The sequence below is a fragment of the Vicugna pacos genome, chromosome 1 (genome assembly GCF_048564905.1).
Source record: "Vicugna pacos chromosome 1, VicPac4, whole genome shotgun sequence".
NCBI lineage: Eukaryota > Metazoa > Chordata > Mammalia > Artiodactyla > Camelidae > Vicugna > Vicugna pacos.
Window position 1 is genome coordinate 112,645,251 of NC_132987.1, and position 21,901 is coordinate 112,667,151.

At 42.4% G+C, this 21,901-nt stretch overlaps 1 protein-coding gene across 7 annotated transcripts in view; it reads right to left on the reverse strand.

Annotated features, from left to right (window-relative positions):
• Positions 1-21,901, reverse strand: part of TIAM1 (TIAM Rac1 associated GEF 1) — a 354,254-nt gene that overhangs the window by 244,814 nt on the left and 87,539 nt on the right. Inside the window, exon 1 of one of the 7 annotated variants that reach the window (XM_072968341.1) lies at positions 17,051-17,086. The exons of the other annotated variants lie outside the window; for them this stretch is intronic. The gene's annotated coding sequence lies outside the window, so the exon portion shown is untranslated. Of the gene's footprint in view, positions 1-17,050; positions 17,087-21,901 lie in introns of those variants that run through there. 7 annotated transcript variants of the gene reach the window in all.

Sequence of the window (21,901 nt, forward strand, 5' to 3'; positions counted from 1 at the left end):
GAGCCCCAAATCCAGTGACCGGTGGCACTGAAAGAAGAGAAGGTCTTGTAATAACCTATAATGATAAAGAATATGAAAAAGAAAATATATATATAAAACTGAATCAAAATGCTGTACACCAGAAACTAACACAACACTGTAAATCAATGATACGTCACTTTAAAAAAAGAAGAGGAGAAGACATAAAGAGAAGAAGGTCATGTGAAGACAGAGTCAGAGATCTGCTGACGCAGCTAAAAGCCAAGCAATGCTAGGGACTGCCAGGAGCCACCAGACACTAAGAAGGGGACCCTTCCCTGGAGCCTTCAGAAGAACCATGGCCCTGCCAACACCTAGGTTTTGGGCTTCTGGCTTCCAGAAATGAAAAGGAATGAAATTCTGTTGTAAGGCACCAAGTTGGTGGTGATTTATTGTAACAGCCCTAGAACACTGGTACAGTGTACAAGCACCAGCCCCACAGACAAGAGAACGTAAACATACAAAGGATTGCCGTGGACTGAATGCCTGTGTTCCACCCACCCCCTACCTCAGACTCATGTGTTGAAGCCCTTGTCCCCAGTGTGATGGTATTTGGAGCTGGACTTTGGGGAGGTGATCAGGTCATAAGGGTGGAGCCCTCATAAGTGGGATTAGTGGCCTTACCAGAAGAGACATAAGAAAAGAGAATTTCTCCTTCATGTGAGGATACAGCAGAAGATGTCCCTCTACAAACCAGGAGGAAGACTCTCTCCAGACACCAAATCCACCAGTGCCTTAACCTTGGACTTCCCAGCCATGTTGTTGAAGCCACCCAGGCTACAATGTTTTTGTTACAGCTGCCCGAGCTGACTAAGACAGGATGACCAGAAGGAAAGTATGCTAAAGACGCATGTTAATTTACAGCTTCATTTCAGACTGGGTGTAGGAGTGGGAGATAGTTGTAAAGAAATGCTGAAAGATGAAAATAATGCTAAGACTTTATTAGCAGCTGTCTTGCTTCTCAAAACAGTGGTCCCTATGCATCTGTGTGCATAAGCTTACCAGGCAAGAGCATTAGAATACAGACCCCTATGCACCCCACCACCCTAGTCTCTGATGCAACAGAGGGTGTATTTTTAACAAGTACCATCATGTTCTAACAAAGCTGGCTTCCTGGTCACACTTAGAAAGACTCTGCTGGGGATTCAACATGAATATCTCTAAAGTCCTCTTTAGAGATGCCCATCTACCTTCTTCTCCAGCCTAGGCTCTCAAGTCCCTCTCCAGAAACCCCAAAGCACATGACCCCTTCCTGCCTGAGCTCACACCATCCATGACTTCTGCTGGGGATGTCCTGCACCTCCACCTGCACCCACCTTTGCCTGGCTGCTCCTGGACTCATCAGCACAGGCCTGGCTGCCTCAAGAAAATCTCTCTGACTGCACACTGATCACTCACTCATTCATTCACCATCTCTCCAGAGCCTACTAAGAACCAACGTTCTTGGTACCAAGAAAAATTACCCCCACAGAACTGATACTCTTATAGGTAAAGACACAAGAAACACACATGTAGTGGCTAGGAGATGGACTCTGGAGCCAGACTGCCTCACTTGGAATCCTGAGACAAGCTCAGCCCCCAACCTCACCCCAATGGGGCTGTTGCCAAGATCCAGCGAGAGTGCAGGAAGAGATCGTTACTACAAGATCATTTCAGATTCTGACACGTACTATATAATAAACAGGGTGCCGTGATACAGTAACTGGTTCTCTATCATGGGGAGGACATCATGGGGTAGGGGACGGTTATTTAGGGTAAACCTTGAAGGAGCTGTGTCATAAGGTTTGGCCAGTCTTGGGGATCCAACATTTTAGTTCTCAGACAACAAAATCTCAGCGGTCAGAGAGCTGTTCTCCAGCATGTCTGTGCGCAGTGTGCCTCCTGGCAAGGACTGAGCTATTTTCATCATAAAGATTTGACTGAGACAGTCCTTTAAGGAATTCTGAGAGCAGTGGGGCTGACGGACGGAGGCCCAGCAAGAGAGGAAGGACAAGTCGGATACTCCTGGTGGCTGTGACCACTGTGATCAGCCTCAGGAACCTCTGATGCCATCCTTTGAAAATCCAGAGAAATTATGAGTGACGCTATTGGTGATAAGAGTTCCACAGGCCCAGAGAGTAGCAAAGATGGCAATGTTAATTATCAATGCCAATGCGACAGCGTGGAACCCACATGCTGGGGAGGCCTGCTGACTTTTGAACTCTAAGTCTGTAACCCTGGGCTATGTCTCCAATCACCATGTTAGGTACTCCAGGGTAGGGGACGCATCTATCTCTGAATGCACATGAACTAGAGCGAGGGAACACGCTAAATGTAATCCTGGGTGAACAGAGGAACAAACCTACAAATGGTCCTGGGTCATAAAGCATCAAAACAGACATGACAGGGAGAGGGTATAGCTCAGTGGTAGAGTGAATTAAAAAAAAAGAAAGAAACCTAATTACCACCACCACCACTCCTGAAAAAAAAGGTGTGAAAAAAATTAAAATTAAATTTAAAATGTTTTAAAAACATACAACATGGTATATATCTGAAACTAATATAATATTGTAAATCCACTGTATTGAAATTAAAACATGCATGCACATGCACATGCACACATGCATGCACGCACACACATACACACAGTGATGGTTAGATTGCCTGGAAATGGTAATTGCTGGACCTTACATGCCATATTTTTGGTCATCTTGTAGAATCCTAGATATCAAGGTAGGTGATGTATGATGAAATAGGCCCTAAAGCCATGATGGACTTGTCCATGGTCCCACATCTAGCAGCCATGACAAGCACTATCCATAATGACAGCAGCCCGCTCCACCTGTAAGTTTGGACCCAGAAAAACTATACCCTGCAGCTCCTAGCACCATTCAACTCCTTCTTGCCCGACTCCAAATTTCTTATGTTCCTATGTCCCAGTGAATCTAAAAGAACTGCCTGATCATTTACTGATTAAAAAAGTTCTGATGCCTTCAGCACTGACACTTCAGAGGAGACAGCTCCCTCCAGAAGATTCTAGTGCCCTCCAGAAAGGCCTCGAGAGGACACACCACCTCCACTCCCGCTCCTGGTGAGTCACAGTTAGGAGGGGAATGCAGTGACTGCCCCACATAGGGATGGGGGTGCTTGGAATTACAGGATGCAAATCTGAAGTCTGTAAGATAAAGCTTCCAACCTTTGCTTTAAGGCGTTTTACAGCCTGGAAGTAACCTGCCCTCCCCGCCTGGTTCCTGTAGCTGCTCCTCCCACCGTGGTTACAGCAGCCTCCTTGAATCCCCATCCCCATGAACAAACTGAGACCTCTGCACTTTTGCTCGGGACCTCAACCCAGAAACTGCTTTCCCTCCATGTGCATGGTGGCTTCCTAAGACTTTACTCACCTATCAAAATCCCAATCGGGCATCGTCGTCACTCCCTAAAGATTCCCTTGAATACTTCAGGGAGAACCACCCATGCTCCACCACCATGGTCCAGACTCGGGACCATCCATCAGTATGGATGGCTCTCTGTCCTGTGACAGGGTGACCTCCTCAAGGACACAAACTGAGTCTCACTTTTTACTACATCATCATCGCCAACAGAGTCACTTAATAGACACTGATTGGAGGCTATCCCAGTGTGAGATCTGTGGACAGCAACCATCCTGAAAATGTGAGCATTAAGCCAGAGGGGGCTCCCTCATCTTCTGCTCGTTAGACACTTTCAAAGCAACCAAGGTGTCTCCATTACAGAAATTAGTAGTTTGTGATTAATATCTATGTAGAAATTCACTCAATGCCCATCTTCCCCACAAAATCAATAGCTCTTTAGAGCCATGGGATGTGTCTGGTATTTACCGCTGTATCTCTGGGTCCCAGCCCTACATCTGGCCCTTGGCAACAGGAGCAATCAGATGGTGATAAACAAATCCCTTACCAGTGAGATGAGTTGACACCTTAGAAAGTTACATGCAAACTTCGCAAAGATTATGCTGAGTGAAAGAAGCCAGTCATAAAAGGCCACAAATTTTTGATTCCATTTATATGAAATGTCCAGAATAGGCAAATCTATAGAGGCAGAAAGTAGATTAGTGACTGTCTAGGGTGGAGTGACGGCAACATCTGGAGGGAAAGGGGTAGTGACTGCTGGGTACAGGGTTTCTTCTGGGGGTGATAACAATCTTCTATAATTGATTGCGGTGATAACTGCACAACCCTGAAAATATACTAAAAAAATCACTGGCTTGTACACTTGAAATGGTGAACCACATGGTATGTGAATTGTATCTTAATAAAGCTGTTCTCCAAGAAAAAGTTGTGTAAGTTCTGCTGTCAAGGATATTCGAAAACTAAGTCTGCTCGAAGGTAAATGGTATCCTTAGCAGAAACCATGGGAATCTTCAGAAAACAGATAAATTTTTAATAGATACAGATTTGATCTTATTTTGTATCTTATAACCAGAACTTAAAAGAATGCTTGAAAGCATCTGCTTTGAGTTTATTAATAAAGTATTGGAAACTGGGACAGAGAAATTTAGTGATTTAAGATCTCATATCCAGTTGGTAGCAGCTTAAGATCCAAACTCAATCACAGCAACATTATTCACAACAGTCAGAAGATGGAAGCAACCCAGGTATCCATGGATGGATGACTGGTTAATGAAAACGTGACATATATACAGAAGAGAGTATTATTCAGCCTTAAAAAGGAAGGGAACCCTCTAAGATGAACCTCAAGACATTATGTTAAGTGAAAGAACCCAGTCACTAAAGGACAAATACTATAGGATTCCACTTATATGAGGGACCTAGACTCTATTAAATCTATAGAAACGGAAAGCAGACTGGTGGTTGCCAGGGGCTGGGGGAGGGGAGAATGGGGAATTGTTGTTTAATGGATACAGTTTCAGTTTTGCAACATATAAATAATTCTACAAATGGATTACACAGCAATGTGAATGTACTCACTACTGAACGGTACACTTAGAAATGGTTAAAATGATGAATTTTGTGTCCTGTGTATTTTATCACAATTTACAATAAATGTTTTTAATTTTTTCATTGAAGTATAGTTGATTTACAATGTTGTTAGTTTCAGGTGTACAGCAATATAATAATTTTTTTTAAAGAGATCCAAGCTCAAGTCTCCTAACTCCTACCCTAGCCACAATCTCCTGCATGGCCCTCCCAGACCCAGATGAAAAGGAGACACACTCAGACTTCACTCATAGAGAAATCAGTCAGTCCCTCCAAGAGACTGCTTCTAGGGAATTCCAAGAATTTTAACAAATCTCAGCAGCCCTGATCAGTATACAGATCAACAAAATAGAAGCCACTCCACATGTCTGAGTGTTCCTGGAACAAAGCTCTGCCAGAAGGAAAGTGGGCGGCTGCAAAGGTAGCCGGCAATGGGCTCACAGCAGGACAGACAGCTTTCTCCAGGACAGAGCGTCTCAGACCGAACTGGGCCCAGAAGCAGCCAGGGATCTTCAGAAAATGCAGATTCTGGTTCACCTGGGTGAGGCCTGAGATCCTGCATTTCTAACAGGCTCCCAGATGACACAGGTGCGATGCTGGTCCCAGGGACCACTCTTGACTGCTTTGGGCAGCCAGGGTCGAGATGAAACTCCACACCACATTCCTCTCCCCAGATGAGCAGCTACCTTCATGGGCTGGGAACTCCATGGAATCATTCAGTTTGCAGTGGAACTAAGCACACCATCACAAGTCAACGTATCTCAGCTCATTTTAGCTGGCATTAGAAAACATACATGTTCAGATTTTATGGTTTATGAAAACGGAAGTTTGATTTATATTAAAACTGGGTCAGTGGATTGACTGCTTGATTGGGGGATTTGGGGGGAGAAAAAAACAACTGTGGTCCCATTCTTTAAAGGGAGCACTATTTAAATAGGACTTAAAACTCAGCAGTCGGTAGAACCTGCTCTAATAATCTGATTCAGACACTTGTTCAGATCCCTTGAGAAACCATCTTGGCAAAAGCCACAACACAGAGAGCCCACCCATCCTGCTTTACAAAGAGTCATAGACAACGTGCTTTTTTCACCTTGATTTTCATGAAGTTTTGGTTTTCATGCCAGTCCCTCGTGAAAATTAGCTAGGAAGAAAAGTCGTCTGCAAAGTTAAGAGAGGTTTGTAAGGGCTTGGGCCTGCGGTCAACGGGACAGAGACTGTACAGGAAAAGACAAGCACCGAGAGAAGCAAAAATGACAGGTTATATCTTTAGGATTAGAGGTCACAAATTAAAATTAAAAGTAATCATATGGGGGCAGGTACTTTTAAAAGGAGAAAGCAAATAATTGGATCTTTGCAATCAAAAACTATTCCAAAATACTCTATAGAAACTGAGTGCAATTACAGAGAACTTTGCACCAAAGGAGCTTCTCACTTTCACAGCAATTGCTAATACCTGTTCCCGGATCTGTGACAACTAATTAGCCCTCATTTTATTGCTATTGCAATTAGCAACTCCCCCATAGGAGACGGTGGTTTACCTGTTACTCATAATATCCATTAAGTGATTCTCTCAAGGTTCAAAGCTCACAGACTTTACCAGTGTTTCCTTGCTGCCAAGCCAACTTAATTAGAAACAAAACAAAACAAAACAAAACAAAACAAAACAAAACACAACCTTCACCTTAAAGGACAGGCATCAACAATTCAAATGAAAACCTCAAGATATTAAAGGAAAAAGAATACAGTGCTTAGTACTAACCACAGTACAACAAAATAAGAATTTTCATATTCTGCCCTGGTGGTGTCACTGGTAAAATCTTTTTAGTGTAAAGTAAATAGGCAACATACAAACTTTTTACAATGTTCAGACTCTTTGATTTAATACTTCCTCTTCTGAGGATCTATTCTAAAGACATGATCCAAAATTTGAAAGTGTTGGAAATAAAGACATCCTCTGCAGTATTCAGTCACAATAGAATAAGAATGTGAAATGAGCCCTGGGGGTCTGCACCCTGTCATCGTAGCGAAGCAGGAACTACATTTCCCAGAATCCCCTCTCCCGGGCGGTACTGGTTTACGATTGGCCACGAGGGGAGTCGGCCCAGGATTTGGAAGCACAAGTGGAGAAGCGGGTGGGGTCAGGGTCGTGAGTTCATTTGGTGCCGCAGGGGGGCCACAGCCCCTCTAGCTCCTGAGCCAGACTCGTGTGCAGCTCCAAAGGCACAGGCAGAGGGGTTCTCTGCAAGTCACCCCGAGTCATGGAGGCAGGAGGCGGGAGGAGAGACTCGGGCTTCAGTGTGCCCTGGCTCTCCCAGCACCAACCTGCGGCTGTTTGGCCCGACATGTGCAGCCAGAGGCAGAGACAAGAGCCTTCCACAGACTTCTCCCGGCTCCCACAAGGGCCTGGGCTCAACTTCCCATGAGAAATCCCTCTTCCTCATCTCTCACTGTGGTGCTTCACTTTATGCATCTCCATGACTAGCTAAGATGCCTAGACAATTGGTAAAGCAGTATTTCTGGGTGAGTCCGTGAGGTGTTTCTAGATGAGATTAGCTTTCACTAAAGTGGGCGGGCGTCATCCAATTCACTGAGGGACTGAAGAGAACAGAAAAGTGGAGGGAGCATGAATTTTCTCTCTGGGTGGGGATATCCATCTTCTTCTGCCCCAGGACATTGGCAGTCCTGGTTCTCAGGCCTTCGGATTCAGACTGAGCCACACGACTGGCTTTCCTGGTCTCTGGTGTGCAGGTAGCGGGCAGATCATGGGACTTCTCAGCAATCAGAACTGCAGGAACCAATTCCCATAATAAACCTAAATGTTTCTCTCCCACTCTTTTTTCTTCTTCTTTCTTTCTTTCTCTTTCCTCCTCTCTCTCTTCCCCCCATATGGATGGGTAGATAGGTAGATAGATGGATAGATGGATAAAGGTATTCTATTGGTTTGTTCTGTTTCTCAGGAGAACCCTAATAACTCACCAAACCCTAACTGAGACATAATCAATACATGTAAATAAGATTCAAGTAAATCCCAGTACAGCACTCCATGGAATGTTAAACACTTGTTAAAACAGATGTTTACAAAGTACTTAAGGACATTTGTAACACAACCATTTTTCCCATGAAATGGGGGGAAATGTCAAGCTAGAATTTAAATTTATCTTTTATTCATTCTATATAAAATAAACACAAGACAAAGAGGGGGAAAAGACGACATCAAATTACAACTGAAAGGTAAACAACAGTTTGATCTAGGTTGAGCTAGGAGTTCGTTTTTGTTTCTTCCAGTATTTTCTAATTTTTAAATTTTCTATATGTTTTCTGTGTCTTTTTAAGAATTAAAATTGTTTAAAATTAGAAACAGTCTTTTCAACAAATGGTGCTGGAACAACTGGACATCCACAGGTAAAAAGAAGAATCTAGACACAGACTTTAGGCCCTTTATAAAAATAGACTCAACATGGATCATAGACCTGCATGTAAAATGTAAAATCAGAAAACTAACAAACAAAACTATAAAAGATAATGTAGAAGCAAACCTAGATGACCTGGGATGTGGCAAGGACTTTTTAGATGTAACACCAGAAGCATGATCCATGAAAGATATAATTGATAAGCTGGACTTCATTAAAATTTACAACTTCTGCTCTGCAAAGACAATCTGAAGGGAATGAGAAGACAAGTCACAAGCTAGAAGACACCTGATAAAGGACTGTTATCTAAAATACACAAAGAACTCTTAAAACTCAATGACAAGAACACAAACAACCCAGTTAAAAAATGCATCAAAGACCTTCACAGACACCTCACCAAAGAAGACACGCAGATGGTAAATAAGCAGAGAAAGGCAAACTAAAACAATGAGATACCACTACCTATCTGAATGGCCAAAATCCAGAACACTGACGACACCAAATGCTGACGAAGATGTGGAGCAACAGGAATGCTCATGTGTTGCTACAGGGAATGCAAAATGGTACAACCACTTTAGAAGACATTTTGGTGGTTTCTTACAAAACTAAATGTATTCTTACCATACAACCCAGCAACCACACTCCTTTATATTTACCCAAAGGAGTTGAAAACTTACATTCGCACAAAAGCCTGTACTCAGATATCAACAGCAGTTTTATACATAACTGCCAAAGCTAAGAAGCAACCAAGATATCCTATCCAAGTAGGTGAATCGATAAATACACTGTGGTAACCTTAGACAATGGAATTTTATTCAATGCTATAAAGAAATGAGCTATCAAGCCACAAAAAGACATGGAGGAACCTCAAATGCACATCACTAAATCAAAGAAGCCAATCTGAGAAGGCTACATACCATATGGTTCCAACTAGATGACATTCTGGAAAAAGAGACATTATGGAGAAAGTAAAAGAATCACTGGTGGCCAGGAGTTTGCGGGAGGGAGCTGGATAATCAGGTGGAGCACAGAGGATTTTTAGGGCAGCGAAACTATACTGTATGATAATTACAATGGTAAATACATGTCATTATAAATTTGTCCAAACCCGTAAAATGTACAAGACCAAGAGTGAACCCCAATGTAAACTATGGGCTTTAGAGGATAATGATGTGTCAGTGCAGGGTCACCAACTGCAACAAATATTACCACTCTGGTTGTGAATGTTGATGAAGGGGGAGGGTATGCACGTGTGGAGGCAAGGGGTAGATGGGAAATCTCTACACCTTCTGCTCAATATCATGGTAAACCTAAAACTGCTGTAAAAAAATAGTCTATTAAATTGTTTTAATTCTTTAAGAATTATTATAAATAGTAAAAATTAAACTCTGAATTCTTTATTTTTCCTCCTTCACTCTCAGCTTAGGTTTTCAATACATCACAAAGACTTTTTGCTAATTTAAGAAAGCCTCTGTTTTTTTTGTGTACATCCAACAGAATTGCAAATTCAATATTATTTCACTTCACTGCTGAAAAACCATTCAGTTTTTTTCCAGGAGAAAAGCCAAACTTTTCAGCAGGATCGGGCCACTGATCTTGCCAGCTTAGCTCCTCTTATGACCCCGCGATAGGAATAATAGTAAAAATCACAACGTAATGACAATAATGATCATGACCCCCAGAAGTGACCAAGTCCTTTGATTGCTCTGTACTTTGCACGTGGTTCTCTTGACTTGAAAATGCTCTCCTTCTCGTCCATATTCACCTGAAGAAAAACCACTCACCAATTAAGACTTAACTTGAACTTCATTCATCTGACGACCTACCTGACTCTTCAAAGGCATCAACCTCACCTCCCCACGACAGACTCAACATGCATTCAGTGGCTCCGACCAGACTGTATTGAAAGAGTCTCTCTCCAGCTGGAGGGCTTGTTAAAATTCACATTGTGGGCCCAACCCTTACAGTGTCCAATTCAGTAGGTCTGGGATAGGACCCAGGAATGTACATCCCAACAGTTTCCCAGCTGGTGTTGATGTTGGTGGTCTGGGAACAACAGTGTGAGAACGGCTGAGCTGGGACGGAGAACTTTGGGGGTGCAAGCTATGTTTAATTCATTCTTGCATCTCAAAGGCCCAAGAACAGTGCCTGGCACTTAACAGGTGTTCAGGATTGCTTAGATATATTTTTATTTATTTTACTTTTTAAATAAAGAAAGTCCTTTCCCCCACATGTGGCTAACCTCCCTAGAATGCAGTGAAACATGATGTGCAGAGTTACCTGGAATCTGACAACTATTTTCCTGTTTATACCTCTGTGAAATCTGGAAACCTTCATAAATATGGGGTGAAAATGTCAAAAATCCAAGATCCCCTGCCACACGCACGCGCACGCGCGCACATACACACTCTTTGTGGAAAGCTCTCCACACTTTACATAATCATTGTCATTTCTCTGTTGCTCCAGGCAACAAGAAATAAAGCCAGAAACAGGAGGGGACGGACAGAGAATTCTTGGCTGCTCTTTTGCTCCCAACTTCTCAGTGGTAAAAGCCTACATCATTTTATTTTCCCAAATGCCCTTCAGGGTTGTTTTGTTTTGTTTTGTTTTGTTTTGTTGGTTTGTTTGTTTTAATGGGGGGGTAATTAGGTTTATTATCGTTTAGAGGAGGTACTGGGGATTGAACCTGGGGCCTCGTGCATGCTAAGCATGCTCTCTACCACTTGAGCTGTACCCTCCCCACTGTGCCCTTCAGCGTGGTTACTGCCACCCCTCCTCTCCCACCTGCACAATGACAAGGAGGACTGGCAGTACTAAACCCAGGAGCAGGACCCAGGCAATCTGACCTTCAGGTTTAGACATGACCTTCCTGGTCACAGCGACCATCACCTTCCCAGACGCAGCCTCAGGCCAGGCTGTGAGAGAGTTAGAGGCATTCAGATCAGAGGAGAAGCAATTCCATGTGTAAAGGCTGGGAAGATGTCCCAACATGCGCGTTTTGGGAGGGGAGGGGACAGGGAGGAGGATTCTCCAGGGAAACAATGGAGGCAAATACACAGTGGTGTTACAATACACAGCATGTCCCAGCAACGGCAAGAGCCCTACTGCCAAACATAACGCCCCTGGGATGGAGACAGAAGTGGGAGAGAATTCGGGGCCTTGAACACCACATCACCGAGATTGGTCTGTAATGCGTAGGCAGTAACTCCTGTCACAAGGGAGCAACAGTGATCAGCCCGACATGCTGGGAAGGGACGCTGGTGGCAGAATGGACGATAAGGAGGCGCTGAGGGAGACGTGCTGTGTTTTACTGATACTCAGAGAAATGCCAGGTGAACCCGCAAAGGAAACATGAAACAAACCAAAATTCATGTGGGCATCTCGATCCAACAGTGAAGTAAAGGCCTTCTATGTTCTCCTTCCATTCTCTCTCTCACCTCATTTCAAAAACGACTTCAGGCAGGTAAATAAGTAATTGAAGCAATAAGTACCGGCGAAATTGGAAGCCAGACCTCTTCAGAGCAAGGGAGTCAGGCAAGTGTTCGGAGATTTGATCCTGACCTTTAAAAAGGTACGAAAGACTTCACCGGGATGAACGGTGCCATTTATAGCTACTGGTACCACGAGGGGCTTTGCAGAAGAGTTCAGTTTACCACCGTGCTCTTCAAAAGCCACAATCTTCCGAAATGCACCTTAATCCCAAATTAACAGCATTCCGGTGATTAGACGGGGCAAACCGGGTAGAAAGAGAAAGAAAACACACGATCGGTTATGTCATTTGTGAATACAACCTCTGCAAACAGATCAAGTACTTCAATATCTATTTCAACTGCAATTATGTTGTACAATCCACACTTTTAGTCCAAGGTGGCAGCAATACCCACCAAACCTGGGAAATGCAAGCCTTTCTTTAAGAACAATTTCTTTAAACATATGAATAAGAGGCAGCAAATTTGAAAAATGGGATCAATCCCCTGATGGCTGAGAAGAGAGGTCTTAATTATGCTTTGAGATGAAGGTGATAATTGACTTATATGCTGATCTATCATAACTCCAAGCTCATACACAGAAACAATTATCAAAAAGACTGTCAGGTAACACGGTATTCCACGTGAATTTACTGTGTAACTGAAGCTTAATATTTCTGAAAGTTCAAAATTTTTTTTAATTTCTTAAAGTCTATTTTGAAAGGGAACGTAACGCACTGTTAAATATATTGCGGAACTTCGATATCCAGCCAAGATGAAGTAACAGGAGCCAGATTTATACACCCAACTGAAACAATTTTTAGAAACGGACAAAATACACGAAACAATGGTTCTCAGACACTGAACGGCAGAAACACAGGACAGTGACCTCTAACAGACTGGATACAAAGGAGGTGAGCCCTACGATGGCCAGCAGAGGGAACCCAAAGGAGCCCTGAGGTCTCCCAGGGAGGAGGAGGGGAGCTGAAACAGATTACATGCTGCCCTGCCATTTGAAACGAACATGGCAAAGAATTCACTGAATGCAGAGCCATTCATTTCCTGATGACAAATGGTGACCTGTTTTTCTGTTATGCTCTAATACTGTGAAGACCACAGTTGGGAGCTGGAAAGATTTCTTCTCAACACTGCTAAAGTCTTTCAGTTCAGGCATGTGCCTATAATGACTTTGGATTTCCTCCCTTCCTAACAGGTGGTTACCACCCCTAACATCAGCCCTCAGATGATGTACTTCCATCGTGGTTACAGTGTCTCCATTCTTCTGATTCCCAAACTCCCCAGCACCCGAGGGAGACGGCGCAGTAGGCTCGTTCCAGATCCGCAGCGACTCTCCAGAAGGAAGCCAAGAGCACTGGTGCCGGGGCTGTTGAGGCATCTGTGTTAACAGCTTGACCTCTCAGATTGTCTGCGTTCTTCTGGGGAGTAGAGTTTGCCGGGCACACAGTAGGCACACGATGAACAACTACTGAATTCATTAATTCATCAGTTGGGGAATGAATAACATATGGTTAAAATCTCAGGCAGCATGTATCTACCTCCTTTTCTAAATTCATAATCTATTCACGTTTGGATCAACCTAAACAGACCAGTAAGACGATCTTTGGGACTGAGCAGATGAATTCTTCACTTTCTCACTAAGTGCGAGCCCAACGTTCACACCAAGAATTTTTGGGCCCCACTACCTGTACTGAAGCTATTTTTAGAGGAACAGTGGAATCTATGTTCCACAGCAGCAATTTCAGACTTCAAACAGTCTTCATGTCTAAAACCAATACCCAACTTCATTCAAGTTAGCCTTTGAAAGGCTCTTAGTCCTAGAGTTTAAAGCAACAAGGGTAACACAACAAGGTTTGAAAAGGCTTGTTTTATGGACCTAGGAATATAAAGTTACTCTGAAGATATGTGCTTCTAAGCCACAAAATGCCTTTCCAAGTAATACAAACAAAATTGTAATTAATTTATGGAAAATGATCGATCTGACTGTCATATAAAAAGGACCAGTAGGAAGGGGGAAAAAAAAGCCCTGAGTCACACACTTCTGCTACCTGTAGCATTTTAATGACTTTTTTTTTAATTCTTACTTTTTATTGAAGTGTAGTCGACTTACAACATTAATTTCAGGTGTATAGCAAAGCAGTGATACATATACATACATATCTTTTTCAGATTCTTTTCCATTACAGCTCATTACAAGAAACTAAATACAGTTTCCTGTGCTATATAGTGGGTCTTTGTTGTTTATTTATTTTATGTATAGTATTTGTATCTATTAATCCCAAATTCCTAATCTATCTCTCCCTCCACCCTCACCCTGTTACCCCTTGGTACCCAGAGGTTGTTTTCTATGTATAATGATGTTATTACAAAGCATAATAATAACTTTCATTCACATCACAATTTACAGATTACAGGACAGAACTGACCAACAATTCCCATTCACCTTTCAGGAAGCAATTTTAAAACTGGTCTGTTGTTTCTCAGCCCACCTTTGCCTTATAAACTCCTACCCTGCCATCAAGATCCTTCTCACATGCCACCTTCTCAGTGAAGCCTTCCTTCATATCCGTAAAGAAACCTGCCTACTCTGCCCTCTGTCGTCCCACAGAACTTGATTCCCATCCCTACCTCATCCCCTACTCCCCTAGTGGGCTGTATCCATTCATTTATCGGCCTGTGATGTATCCAGCACTGTCTCTGGCAGATAGCAACCACCTGATAAATGACTCTTGTCCCAAAAGATATATGCATTTCTTTTAAACACAGAGACGTCATCACTTGTAGCTAACTCTAAAATATTTACTTTTTTCTCATCTCAACAGCAACCTGTCTTCTTTAAAGAAAATCTGGAAAATATATTAAAGTATAGAGAAAACATTCCTTCACTGTTGAAACTGTAAGCCTGCTAGTCCATTTTTAGTGAACAGACAAGTTAAGATCATATTATATATACAGTTATTTATCTAACATATTTGATGCAGTGTGTCCTGAAAATGTTCCCATGTCATTTTTTAAATATTCAAATTACGTTATATGGATATGCCATCATGTAACCATTTCTTGGTTTGGGGACAGTTAGATTGCTTCCAATAGCTTGGAATGGACCTTATGTGGATAGATCTTTGTCCAAATCTCAGGCTGCTTTGTTAAGAAATGATCAGCCTTTTGAAAGTGAATACGCAGGTGCTTATGAGTCGATCAGTTTCCCTTACCAGCTACTCTTTACTAACTCCTTAAACACCAGACAACCAAAGGGTCCAAGAAGTGACCATGTTACCAAACGACGCATACATGAATTGACACTCTAAGTTGTGTTTCTCAAACAGGGCACTGCAGGAATGAACAGATCTGTGCACAGACCTACCTTCAGCTTATGCATGGAGCTATAAATGCTTTCTCTCCTTTCTTCCAGACATCCTGGTCTCTCTCCCAAGCCCTCCTCTGTATCCAACTCCTTACTCCTGATTAGCCATTCAGAAGCCCTCTGAAAATCAACTCAGGGCTTTGTCACCCTGGCACTGTTGGCACTTGAAGCTAGCTACTTCTCTGTCATGAGGGGTTCAGTGCACTGCTGGGATGTTTAGCAGTATCCCTTGCCCCTAATCACTGGATGCTGGTAGAAAACCCTGCAGCTGTGACAACCAAGAATAACCCCAGATGTTGCCAGATGTCTCCTGGAGGGCAACTTTATCCCCAGTTGAGAACTACTGATCTAAATTAATCATCTAGTTATTTGATAATAAAGGCAGGTATACTGTCAAGCATGGTTGAGAACTGAGTTACAGCTAACATGCTGTGATCAACTGGTAGTGCTCACCTGTAGATGGTTAGTGATGTCTGCTGTGGATTAGGAAAGGGTAGTTTGCCATCTCCACTAACCCACCAGAAGCCGCTGGACAAGAAGAAGGGGTCAGCACAACCCTTAAAACTGGACTTGGTTGCAAAGAGACCAATGCCATCTTCCCTTGACTCCATAAGAACAACAGAAACCTTAAAAGCGTTCTTTGCTTTCAAGTGCATCTGACTGGTAACATTCTACAAAATGATCCCTGAAAGAACATACAGTTGGCCAGTCATTAGTATTTATAAGCTTCCTATAGTATTTGAGCATGCTGTACACCATCAAAGGCTGGTAAAAGATAGAGCTGACTTTACCCACAGCCTCCAAAACCTGGAAGTATTGAATACTAACCCAGAAACCATAATTTTCATGAAAGGAAATGGAACCACTGTCTTCTATACCATGTAATCTATATGTAAAAAGAAAGAGACGGCTCTCTCCAAAAACCACTGGTTGTCCGAGAATATGATGGTTAATGTAAAACAAATCAGACTGAGAAGGAACAAAGCCATGGGTTACTTATGCTTCTGATTATCAACAAGGTCTTGATGACCCACAATCTAACCTCACACGATCACCAAACCTCTGGGGGCCTCAGCCTCAGTTTCCTTCATCTGGTGAGAAAACCTTCTGTGTTCAGGATGAGGAAACAAGCTAATAACAAAGGCCTCATACAGTAAGTATCCTACTTTAGTTAATATTACTTAGAATATTATACTCATTCTAGAAAAGTAGCCACTAGCCTCTGTCACATCTGCCAGTAGCTTAGCAACTGATGGTTTTCAGAAACTGAAAACCCAAAAAAGTCTCATTCAAAGCTTCTGTATTCACAATCTAGTTTCGCCTTACAACTGCAATTTGCTCAAACTGTATCTCATGCAGATCACAGATCCAAATATTTCTTCTTACTCCACTAACTTGATGGAGTTCGGGAAAACTGACCACTACACTGTCCTTCCCCAGCCACGTGTCTGCTTTTAGCATCACTCCTGACACAAAATAAACCAAAATCATTGGTCTTTTTAAAGATCACAACATAAATGACCAAGTCAGATACGATCAGAGGGTTCATGGTCCCAGATCAATGATTCTAAGCAGAAGAGATCAGGAAAATCCTCATGTCTTCAGTGAGTTTACAGAGACAAATAAAAGATGCAAACCATCCACTATAGTTGGTTGCTAAGGGAAATAAGCCTATTTCCTGTGCTCTTCCCTCTGGTACCCAGCACCTCATTATATAATGAGGCACCACCGTAAGGTAATATCCTGATGTGTTCCCAAAGCAGAAGAGCTGCAGCAAGATGACCATGGGCAATGGGAAGAAGAGATGGTAACACTGACCTTTTAATCAGCTGATCCGAACAGGTCAACATGCAATTCCAAACCTAGAATATGGACAGAAAAATCTAGTATGATTTTGTTTGTCCAGCTTCCATTTTTACTTTGGAAGGACCTGCTTGCATTTCTTCCCATGTAAAAAGTCCCAGCACCACAGAAGCACGGAACATAGGGAGTGGAAAACACTTGGCAATAATTATGTACAGCACTTCTCAAAGTGTGATCCAAGTATCTCCCTACATCAGAATGACATGTGATATCTGTTTAAAATGTAGGTTCATGGGTTGGTTTTCAATTTATTTCAATTTATTGAAAACCAACCCTTTCCTCTGGCCTATATTTCCCAGGCTCCTTTGAAGAGAAATGTGACCATATGACTTGATTCTAGCCAATGGAATATGAGAGGAAGAGATGTGCCCTCCTTCATACAAGCCTTCAGACTCTTTCCTTTTCCATGACTTGACTTGATGGTGACTGCGGAAGGCACATGTTACAGATGGCAGAGCCACAATATGGAAGGAGCCTGGGTCCAAGCTAATGCACAGAGTCCCAACTCAGACATTAACAAGTAAGAATCTAGAGTCTTGTTAAAGAAAGTTATTCTGACACTTGTTACAGCAATAAGGAAGACTTTACTCAAGACTATTGTAATAAGGGTATTGTAATAGAGGACAGAGATTAAGCTCAACTCTGAGTACAACGACAAGTGGGGATGTACAGCCAAGGAGCGGGGTGAGGGGATCACAGTGGATATAAAATTACTAAGGGAAAACGTCAAGAGTAGGGGGGTTAAAATTCATAGATAGATAGATAGATAGATAGATAGATAGATAGATAGATAGATAGATAGTTAGATAGATAGATCGATCGATCAGAGTAGAGGGATTCTCGCTAAACTTGCCTAACAGGATTCTTGCTAAAGACAGGCCCAGGATATAGACATAAAAGGCAGAGGATAAGGAACCTGACCAGATATCAAGAGTGATCAGACATCAAGGATGGGAAATACTGTAGCAGGATTCTTTGCTAAGACTGGGTTGGGCGGGCCAAAAGGAGAACCAACAAGGCCAAGGTTAAGGCCTAGTTGAAAACAGGGCTCAGAGGAGCTTGACTAAAGTTTGGTCAAGGAGAGAGACTTTGTCAAGGTAGGGCCCTGGAGTTCTGCACTGTAAAAACCTCATTAAGAGTTATGCAGGAAAATAGGCCAGAGGAGAGGTACCCTATGCCAGGCCATCCAGGTAAATACTGAAAACTAGGACTAGAAGGACTAGAAGATCCCCAGAGATCGGTCAGGTTTTTTTTAACCAGTGTTTCAATAAGCCAATAAGTAAATACCAAATTCAAATATATCTCTATACATACACGTTATCCAGGATTAAAAGTAACTTTTAACAACCTTGGAGCAATCTAGGCAGAAAGCATCCCTGCCTAAAAAAACAGAAAAAGTGAGAGCGCTTACCTTTCATTTCACAGCTCTAGCTCTGAAAGACAAAGAAAGGCAGGACGGGAAGGAATGGGTTACCAAAAGCCCAATGTGGGACATGGCCAGGCCTGTCAGATCCCCCAGTGGCTTGCAGTCATTAGAAATCATTAGACCCTCTAGTTAGTAACATGCAAGAAAATGAGCAGACATATCAGGGCCAGCTCCTCAGACATTCTAAAACTATGGGGAGCAGGGGAGGGCAAGTTTCCCACAAGACAATTACCTTAGAGATACAAAGATGCTCCCATGGCTCAAAACACTTTTCAGAATTGGGCAGAGTCTATCAATCCGTTAATAAAGGGCCAGATTATTTGGAAAATGGTTTTAAGAAAATTCATGCAGAGTTAAGTGTTAACATTCCCTCAGCGCACTCTCCTGCTTCTAGCCCCTCTTGTCTCGCCTTGCAAATCTGGTGTTGAAGCCCTAGTTGACCATCAAGCCCTGTTTGACCAGTTTAAATTCCGACTTATAAAATAATCTCATTTCCCCTCCATCACCGTTGGAATAAAATCCCCAGATCTGAGATGCCTATGGTCCGAGTCATGAATCTCTTTCAGCTTTTGAAGTATCATTTCTGATATGCCGATTAGGGACAAAAAGAATCATATTTTACAGACATGGTTTTTACCACCTTTGAATTATTATGGCTTTCCAAGTCTTCATTCTCCAATAGGCTAACAGTATGCCTACCCCTCTTGCAAATCCCTAAAAATTGGGATCTGGAATTCACGACAGGCAACATAAATCTGACCTGTTATGTAATATAAAACATCAGACGGAGCTGGTTGCCATGCATGTCATTTAGAACATATTTCATAAGAACAGGACTTAATGCAGTGTAGCCTCCCAAAAGGTAAAAGCCACAGTCTGTAAACTGTTCATGCCTAGACCCTCCTCGGTCTCAAATTAAAGCAGCCGGGAGGAGAGAGATTGATGAGATTTCATTAAGTGAAAAATTTCATGAAAATCAATTCTAACATCTTTAGCGCCCAGCAGTGGGACCTGTATTTATAAGGACAGTATTAATGATAAGCTACCCCAGGGAAATTACAACAGCAGTTATCAAACAACTTGAATACGCTCTTTGAAGTCGAGGCACTACCATTTAGAATTTGCACCGGCTTTCCTGTCACTGAAAAGTGTGGCGCTGAGCCAGCCTGTATCAGCTCAGGAAAACAGCAACTGAGGAATTTACAGCTTCCTGACTTACAAATAATAAATTAATAAAGGCAGATTTCTACTAAATTCCTTGTTGCATTAAATTTCAAAGGAGGGGTAGAAATATCCACAACGCCACGATGGTTTGAAAGCATAAGGGATCTGGACTAATGAAATTTCACGCGTACGCTCTGGGAATTTACAAGGAAAAAATTCAGAATACACGACTAATTGCTACAATATTAATTTCATATTTATATCCCCCCCCAAGCACTGAAGTGAAATTTTTCAGCTTGAGGAAAAAGAAGCCGGACTGTTTAGCAGGATCTCAAATAATGATCTAATATCCAAATTAACTGGAGTCTCCAATTAAATGTTGTTTAACAATTAAAAATACATATATCAGCAACCCTTTCCAAGAATGAGAGAAGGCAGACACAACTGCTGCTTTTGCTACAGACAATTCTATGTAGGTAATGTTTCTGCAGGAAACGTCACCTGGCATATGGAATGCAACACCAAATGTCACAGGTCAATGTGAGAAACGGTCTATGGTGATGAGTGAATCTTGACTTTGAGCAAAACCCTTAATCCAGGTCTTCCATTTCTTAATCTGCAACATGAAAGATTTGAATTCATTTTATTACTATGCTCCTGCTGGCTTTAACATTCAGTAATGCCATGACAGGCCTCATTCTGGTTAGTACAAGGGTCTTCTAGAATGTTCTTTAACCACAGTTCTTTTATGTTACATTTTGGTTTTGCTGAAGGAGAGGCAGTGCTCACTGCAAAAGACTCCTTTATTTAAGATGCAAACGTTGTGGAACATAATGTGGAAGATCAAGGCGATGTTAAGCTTCCCTTTGCCATTCTGGAAATTGTCCACAATTCCAATCAAAAGAGACTCAGACCTTTAGCAACTGCATGGAATTCTGGCTATTGTCACAAACGCTGCCCCACCGCAGCCTACCCGGCAAAGATCTCAGGAACTCAAACTCCTGGCATCATCCAAAGCATGTTCTCGTCACAGGAGACCTAGGCTATCCCAAATCCTTGTAAAATCCAGGACTTAATTTAAGACGACCATCCATTCCTTCCCGAGCTGGAATGTATCACTGACTTTATTAGTTAGCCCTGCCTGACACAGAGAAATGAATGCAGTCAGAGAAAAGAGAAATGAAGGGAAGACTGGGGTTTTGTTAGTTGCATATTTTGGTTTGGGTTTTGGAGAGGGTGGTTTGGGGGCAGGGGGTGTTGTCTAAACTAACTATGCCTTCAGCCAAAATTTCTGCAGCTGAAACTTGTAAGTAACCTCTCGTGCTGTTATCCACTGCAGACTGGTATGTGAGTTCTGGCTATACCACGCCTCATGACCCTGATGCCTATCCCAAGGGCAGAGGTGCCAAGCACAATTCCTCCTGTTCCGTGCTAAGATTCACCAATGCTCACTTTCAGCGAGCTCACTGGGCCTCCAGTGGAAACTTACACACTAGCTTTCATGGTGGACAAAGACTGCGCGATCAAGGGAAAGTTTCTGTGTATCACTGAGTGTAGACCAGGCAATGGTGAAGTATAATAAGGAAAATGCAGAGAAGGCAAAGGAAATAGAAGAGAAATACAGAGCATCCCCAACATACCAACAGGAGATATTCGTTCACCACAATCAGGAAATGAGCCAAGGAAGGTCTCACGTTACAGTAACAGGCCCCGTGGCGGCAGCCCGGCCACGCTCAGCCAGCCCGCAAGGCCCTTTCAATCCAAAATGTAACTGATGTTGCACTGATTTTGCAAACTGATGTTTGCTGCACATCTTCAACATGAACAAATGCCAAAAACAGAAAAGTTGCAAATTTTGCAGTAAAATTAGAGCAAAACAATAAAGCTCGAAAGGAAGCCATTTATTCAGCGTAAAAGATGGTGCTTAAATAGAAAGTAGATTGAACCAGAAGAAAACAGGGTGGCTGGAGACATTCTTGGAAGACTGGTGGTCTTGTTTAATTATTAAGAATTTCATGTAAGGACATAGAAAATAAACTTACGGTTACCAGGGGGAGAAGGAGGTGGGAAAGGATAAACTGGGAGTTTGAGATTTGCAGATACTAACTAATATATATATATATATATATATAAAACAGATAAACAACAAGTTTATACTATATAGCACAGGGAACCATATTCAATATCTTGCAGTATCTTGTAGTAACCCATGGTGA